General features: G+C 35.2%; 1 pseudogene; it reads right to left on the bottom strand.

The window, feature by feature from the left end:
* Positions 1-5,275: 5,275 nt before the first annotated feature.
* LOC113199662 (ATP synthase subunit epsilon-like protein, mitochondrial pseudogene) lies at positions 5,276-6,091 on the bottom strand (annotated as a pseudogene).
* Between the last annotated feature and the right edge of the window lie 1,746 nt (positions 6,092-7,837).

Raw genomic sequence — 7,837 nt, 5'->3', positions numbered from 1 at the left:
GAAAAGAAAGGCCTGGAAGAAATATGGTGGGGGGGGAGGGTCATTAAGCCACCGTGCAAGGCTGTCCCAGAGGGAAGGAAGAGAAAGTGAGTGGAACTTTTCTGCATGTCACATAGTCTAAGAGGGCTTGGGGGGATCACTGTCGAGGCCTCAAACGCAGCTGTCGTCAGAGGAAACCCACTTCTCTAAGTGTGGGCTGTTTTGAGGAGCCCATGGAAGCAGCATGGGGTGGCCTCACCTCTCCCAGGACAGATGTCAAAGCTAGTAGGAGTGCTCCTCAGTCAACTCCACATACTTGGAGGTCTGCAAGGGCTGCTCTGCCTCACACTCTTCCATTTTAAGCATATTTTCATTGACATTGTTTTCATGTTAAATGGTTGGATTGAATGTAAAGGTGGTTTTTAAAATTCTTTTTATTATGCATTTTTATCACATTACATTACTAAGTAGTGACTATCACACCTAATTATTAATGAAATGATCTCCATTTTTGAAAATCACTCATGCTTTCTTTGTGATTTCATACTCTTTATTTCAGCTCTTGTTCTTTCTGGATATTTTTGCCCCCTTTTGTAGTACTGGGGCTTGAACCCAGGGGTGCTCTAGCACCAAGCTACGTCCTCAGGCCTTTTTTAATTTATTGATTTTTTTAAAAAAAATTTTGAGATAGGGTCTCACTGAGTTTCCCAGATTGTCCTTGACATTATGATCCTTCTGTCTCAGATCCTAAGTAGCTTGGATTATAGGCATGTTCCACCACCCCCAGCTAATCTTCTATTTTTTAAACATTATAATTGGCTTTGCTTTTAAATATCGGATGAGACATTTTTGAGAGGTGAATTTTATTTTATTTTTTGAAAAGTAGTGGTTATGGCTGAAATACGTACTACTGAGTTGGTTTTGTTCCTCCAGTTCTTCTTTTTGCTTTAAAAATTATGCCTTTTTACATATGAACTTCATTTACATGTTCCAAATGGATTGAAGAAAGCTTTATGTAATTCAATTCTACAGGGTAGACTAATAAAAAAAAAACATTCTTATTTCTATTTCTATTAAACAGCAAGTTGAAATTTTGGATTCTTTTCTGATGAGGTTTTGCACAAGTTGTCCCGCGTCTGAATGTGTGTCTCATTCATTTTCTTTTTTTATCCCATGTATGGTTTTAAATCCAGCATTACTCTGACCAAAACATCAATCCATTTGCTGCCTGAATTCTCAGTATCATCTTTCCAATATGCTTTTCTCACGTGGTAAGCTGCTAACACATTATTTTAAATGTGTTCAGCAATGAGATATGAGGTCAGCAGATTTCTCTCTGGCCTTTGAACCTGTGAAAAATCTATCTCCTTTTTTATTCTTTGCAAATAGATTTGTCCCTCAAACATATAAAAGTTTTTGTGTAAGAACTTGCAAATATTGTTCTATTTCTAGATTTATGATTTAAATTATAAAAGTTGTAGTCATCCCAATCTATAATCTTTTGAATATTTTCAGTACACTTTTGGATTAATAGATCCTCATGACATTTCCATTGAAAGGAATGTGGAAGCAAATAAATGTGCTAGCTGGTTTGCCTGTTCTTTCTATTATTAGTATGTTTCTGGTTGAAAAGGACAGATACCCAACCTGAGCTAATTTAGTCAAAAGAATTGTTTTCTCGTGTAACCCCGAGAAGGGAAGTGGGGCTGGGAGAGCTACAACAATCTGCTCTACAGCTCTCACCACAGCTTCTTTTGAACATTGGCTTATTATCTTTTGCCACCTGGCTTCCTCCACGTGGAGGGTACATCTCCAGGGATGCACCTTTGAGTCCCACCCCCCAGAAGGAATCCCTCCCCTTCTTAAATACCAATTGAAACATGCTGAAAAGAGCTGTGACAGGTTTTGCTTGGACTCCCACACCGTCATGTATATTGGGGACAGAGTCCTGTTTCCATGTGTGGCCCAGTTTAGGCTAGGAGCTTCCTGTTGGGCCTATCATTTGGTCAGGAGCATAGAATTTGAAAGACAGTTGCAGGTTCTTTAAGCCAAAAGTTTGCAGAGGGGAAGAGACATTGTCCAGGGGAAGGAAGGGCATGTTCTAGCAGAGTGATCCCTATCCATTGCATACCATTCTCAAGTTCCGTCATTTTCAATGCATTATTTTAACCCAATTATAAGTTAGGCTTGATTTCTTGGTCCATTTCATCAATTAATTTTTCAAACTTAACAATAATATTCTTGTTTTTAAACATTTAAAAAACATTTTTAAAAAATCAAATATAACTATCTATAGAGTAATGCAAAAAATTCAAACCCATAGTCTGCTTCTCCAAATCCTCAATTTATATACCACTTTGGTTGGTGGGTATCTTTCTAACTATTTTCCAATCATAATACGTGCACACACACACATACACACACACATAGAATTTTAAAATATGATTCATTGTATGATCTTCTGCAACTTATTTTTTTCTTTTTTAAAATATATTTTTAGTTGTAGATTTTATTTATTTTCATGTGGTGCTGAAGGTCAAACCCAGTGCCTCATACTTCTGGGCTCTTATGTATTATGAAATTATTTCTTGTGCTACGATAGTTTTCTTGCTTTTTTTTTTTTTTTTGATAAATCTTCTGCCAGTGTGAGGCAAGGCTCTACCACTAAGCCACAGCCACAGCCCTTTTCTTTGTTTTAAAGTAGTTAATTTTAAGTATGAGTACACACACACACACACACACACACACACACACACATCTACTTAATGATTACATAGTATTCCTTTGTATGGATATAACAAAATTTGTTTTATCAGTCCCCTTTCATTGGACATTTAAGTTGCTTTTAGCCTCATTATTTCAAAGCAGTCTAGATAGTTTTCTAACAAAGGTATTCATATCTTGGTGTGCATATCTCTGTACCTAATGTGCATACATCTAGAAGAACAATTCCTAGAAATGGCTAGGTCAAAGAGTACACCGGTGATCATTTTAATTACTCCATTATGGTTAATCATTAAATTACTATTGCCTTTATTCTAACCTGTTCTAGACTGATGACTGGTATAATTCTCATTTCTTTACTAACAGATTTTACCTATTATTAACATTTTTTATTGTGATTTTTGGAGCCATTCATTGCAGAAAAGTTAGAAGCTTCTCTGGGCTCTTATGTATGATAAAATTATTTCTTGTGCTATGATAGTTTTCTTGCTTTGTTTTTGGTAAATCTTCTGCCAGTTTTCAATATTGGCATTTTCATTTGTTGAATACTCATTTTGTTATTTTGTTGTGTTCAATACCGAGGGAAACCTCTGACTAGTTATTCTGGAATCTTTAGTCAATATTTCACTTAAGCATTTTAAAAATGGATTATAAACCACCAGAAACCTGAACTGCATTGTGATGTTTTCCAAAGAGCCTAAATTTTAGACTTTCAACCATTGAAAGTTTTTTTCTGATCCATTTAAATATTGAGCATGAAAGCCTGTCTCAAAAGAGTCTATTAAAGGTTGGGATTGTGGCTCAGTGGCAGAGCACTTGCCTCACACATGTGAGGCACTGGGTTCGATACTCAGCACCACATAAAAATAAATAAACAAAATAAAGATATTGTGTTCATGTATAATTTTTAAAAAATTTAAAAACCTTAAAAAAAGATACTGTTAAGCACTTCTGAATGCCTTTTTGCTCCCTCCCAATTAACATTAAGTGGTCGCAGCCATCCAGAGATGATCTCAGAGAAGGCCCGCTCATGGTCTCCATGACCCAAATGTCCCAAGAGTCAGGAGCAGCTCTGCAGAGTTTTTCCTAACCTGCCTTTGCATCATCAGCAGACACAGTCCTCACTGCTTACAGGAGGCCCTGCCCTTTCTTATTGACTTTCTATAGATAAATTACTTTAGCAAACTTGATATGATTATCTCTAATAAATAAATAAATAGATTAAAGCAAGCTTAACAGACTTCCTGTAAGCAAAGTGCCTAAACTTCACTCAGTTCATGGACTTTGGGACATTTATTTTATCTGCTTGCTGATTTGTTTTGCTGTTTTCTGATTTTTAGGTTTGTTCTAGAAAGTCTGTAGAGTTGAGCTCTACCTATTTATATATTGAAAACAGAGAGGCATATGTAGACATATATCTATGTTTAATTATGGTATCTAGAGATTGAGGCTTACAGCATATCTTTAAAACAGCCATTTTTTAAGTGCCAAAATATGAAATGAGGATATAACTATTCTCCAATATTAAGGCAACAAAGCATAATACATTCACATAGTTAAAAAAAATATATATTTAAAACACTTCTCTCTATTTTTCCACCTGATTCTTCTCTTCCTTTGAAACCAATCTTACCAATTTCTTATGTCTTTATAGATATTCTTAAGCATATTAGAAGCAAATGGATGCAAATGAATTTTTTCTTTTTATACAAATGATAGTATATTAAATAACTGCACCTTGCATATCATTATATAGCTGTACATAAGACATTCCTTTTCTCCTTTATTCAATGGCTTATATTATTCTACTGTATGAATGCACCTTTATTTATTTTACTGTTCTCCACTGATCAACGTTTAAGTTGTTTTCAGGATGTTGCTTCTACAACCAATGATGTACTTAGTAATCAAATGCACACATCATTTCCCTGTGCCAGAATATGAATGATGATTCCTTGAAGAGGAAACACTAGATCAAGGCATATTGACATTCAGAACTCTGATAGACATTATGAAATTGCTCTTAATGCAGGTTTTTGCATTTGCACCACCACTTCATTCAGTGTAGTAGAAAACCTGTTGGCATTTGCCAATAAGTGAGAAGTGACATCCTGCTGTAATTTCAATTTGCATTGTTCTCTTTATGAGAGAAAATGAGGGCATTCTTTTGTATTTCTATCCTTTGCCCACTTTTTTATTCAATTGTTATATTTTTTCCTTATTGCATTATAGGAGTTCTTTATACATTAGGCAAGTCAGTCTTTTGTGATATGGTTTGCAGATAATGTATTCTAGCAATTTCATTTGTATATTTTGTTTAAGGTGGTATGAACCATTGTGATTTTTTTAAAAAGAAAATTCTTAACAATGTCAGGTTTGACAAATTTTTTATGAAATATCTTAAAAATATCTTATTCATTTCTATGTACATTCTTTTTTAAAAAGAGTGAAATGCACATTGGCATTGTCAATTTATGAACAAGACAGGTACATTTCTTTTCCCATGAAGTGAGATCGATTTTAATCTGTCATAACAGGTGCCTACATATCTTCACCTTGAAAATGTAGCATTTCAAGCTTCAGTCAGGGTTGATTGTCCCTTTTTTACTTTTGTGATTTCTATGCTGTTGCCAGAAGTCTTCTGGGCATTGGCTTTGAAATCTGTCTTCAGTGCCTCTCACTGCCTCTGCGCCCATCTGGGAGAATCAGATGTAGCTGAGCTCAGCCTGTTGCCAGTATGTCACCAGCACATCGTGAGAATGGAATCTTTCACTTCTTACATTAAATTATGATTTGTTTTTTTTTTACATTTAAATCTGGCTTATTTGATTTTTTTCCTGGAGTGAACTACATAATAGTGAATTTAACTCAATTATTTTTCTAGATGATTACCTAGTTTGTTTCACCATTAATTGAATAATCCATCTTTTCCCACTGATAGTACTTGAACATTTTAATTATCACTATATAATCTATTTTACAGATATATTTCCTCTTTATTATGTTTCTTTTTCAGAATATGTTGGCCTAATTTTTGCTTGTACATTTTTCCATATAAAATTTTAATCTGATTAACTAAAAAGAATGATATTTTTAAATAGTGATTATATAATTTTTATGGATACTTTTAGGGGAGAGTTAATCTATTTGTATTAGTTTTTTTAGGTTGCATTTTTTTATTTGTTCTTTTTAGTTATATATAAGAGTAGAATGTATTTTGGCACATCATGCATACATGAAGTATAACTTCCCATTTTTGTGGTTTACATGATGTGGAGTTATGCTGCTCATGTATCCATATATAAACATAGGAAAGTTATGTCTGATTCATGCTACTGTCTTTCCCATTTCCATACCCCCTCCGTTCCCCCCACTCCTCCCTGTCCATTGTGAGTCAGCATCTGCATATCAGAGAGAACATTCTCCTTTGTTTTTTGGAGGGGATTGGCTTATTTCACTTAGCATGATAGTCTCCAGTTCCATCCATTTACCAGCAAATGCCATAATTTCATTCTTTCTTATTGCTGAATAATATTCCAGTGTGTATATATACCACATTTTTTTATTCATTCATCTGCTGAGAAGAGCATGTAGGTTGGTTCCATAGCTTAGCTATTGAGAATGGAGCTGCTATAAACATTAATGTGGCTTTGTCATTATAGTATGCTGATTTTAACTCCTTGGGGTATATGTCAAGGAGTGGGATAATTGGGTCAATGGTGGATCCATTCCAAGTTTTCTGAAGAATCTCCATATTGCTTAATTGTGCAATTTCAGTGTGGTTGCATTAATTTGCAGTCCCACCAGCAATGTATGAGTGTACCTTTTTCCCCATATCCTCGCCAACATTAATTGTTACTTATAGTCTTTTTTTTAGAGAGAGAGAGAGAGAGAATTTTTAATATTTATTTTTCAGTTTTTGGTGGACACAACATCCTTGTTTGCATGTGGCGCTGAGGATCGAACACGGGCTGCACGCATGCCAGGCGAGCGCGCTACCGCCTGAGCCACATCCCCAGCCCCTACTTATAGTCTTAATAATTGCCATTCTTCCTGGAGTGAGATGAAATAGTGTAGTTTTGATTTGCATTTCTCTAATTATGCTAGAGATGTTGAACATTTTTTATGTATTTCTTGACTATTTATATTTCTTCTTCTGTGAAGTGGACCTCTTTGTATTGTTGAGTCTACCTTAAGTCTTCTTTGGTGTTTCTCAAGAAAATTTTGAAGTTTCCTTTATATAAAACTTTACTTATTAAATTTACTCCTATTGTTTTTGTTCTTTGTTGTTGCTTTTGTAAATGAGGTCTTTTGCTACCATGATATGTCCTAATTGAATATGTTTGTATATGTGAAGACTTTTGATTCTGAATATAAATTTTATACCTAGTCACATTACTGTTATCTTGCTGTATTTTTAATTTATTTTCTTGTGCTTTTTTGATGTAAACATTATTTGGAATTAAGGGTAATTTTATTTTCTCCTCCTTTCCAATATTTTACATCTGCATTTTTTTCTCTTGTCCAATCGCATGGTCTAGCATGCCAAAAAATGTGCTCAGACTTAAAGGAGAAGGATATAAATTGAAGTTGAAGATCATGAGACACATAACCTGTGATGATTCATATGAGTCAATACAGCCTCTTACCAGGAGAATAGCAACTGCTGAACCTGGAAGAGGACCCAAGAAAGAAAGAAAGTCTGAGTAGCAGAAGCCCAGCATGCACCCTTCTGCCTGCCTTTTCTCTGGGGAGAGCAAAGACTCAAAGAGGCTGACCTCTTTGGACAAATCTGAAGTCAACCAAAGATGCAGATTTGGTGTCTTTCCTTTCACTTTGCATATGACCAAGAAGCCCTGGGGTCTCCCCAGATTATATGTCTGCAAAGACTTTTGGACATCAGAGAAGATATTTTTAAAATCCACTCTCTTCTTCAACCTCTCTGCTCTTTTTTTTTTGCCCCTCTATTTTCTAAAACATTCAAATATCTGCCTTCCCCTTCCTTACATCAGATTTCTGTTCACATCCCCCAATCCACAACTATCTTCCCTGATTGATTTTATTTTATCTCCAGGTGCATGTATTCAGTCCCAGGAAATGGACGATAGCTATGTCTAGAGCAGCGTCCATAGGC

Source organism: Urocitellus parryii, chromosome 3 (assembly GCF_045843805.1).
Source record: "Urocitellus parryii isolate mUroPar1 chromosome 3, mUroPar1.hap1, whole genome shotgun sequence".
NCBI lineage: Eukaryota > Metazoa > Chordata > Mammalia > Rodentia > Sciuridae > Urocitellus > Urocitellus parryii.
Note: the sequence above shows the minus strand (reverse complement) of the source record. Positions and strands in the feature narration are given on the sequence as shown.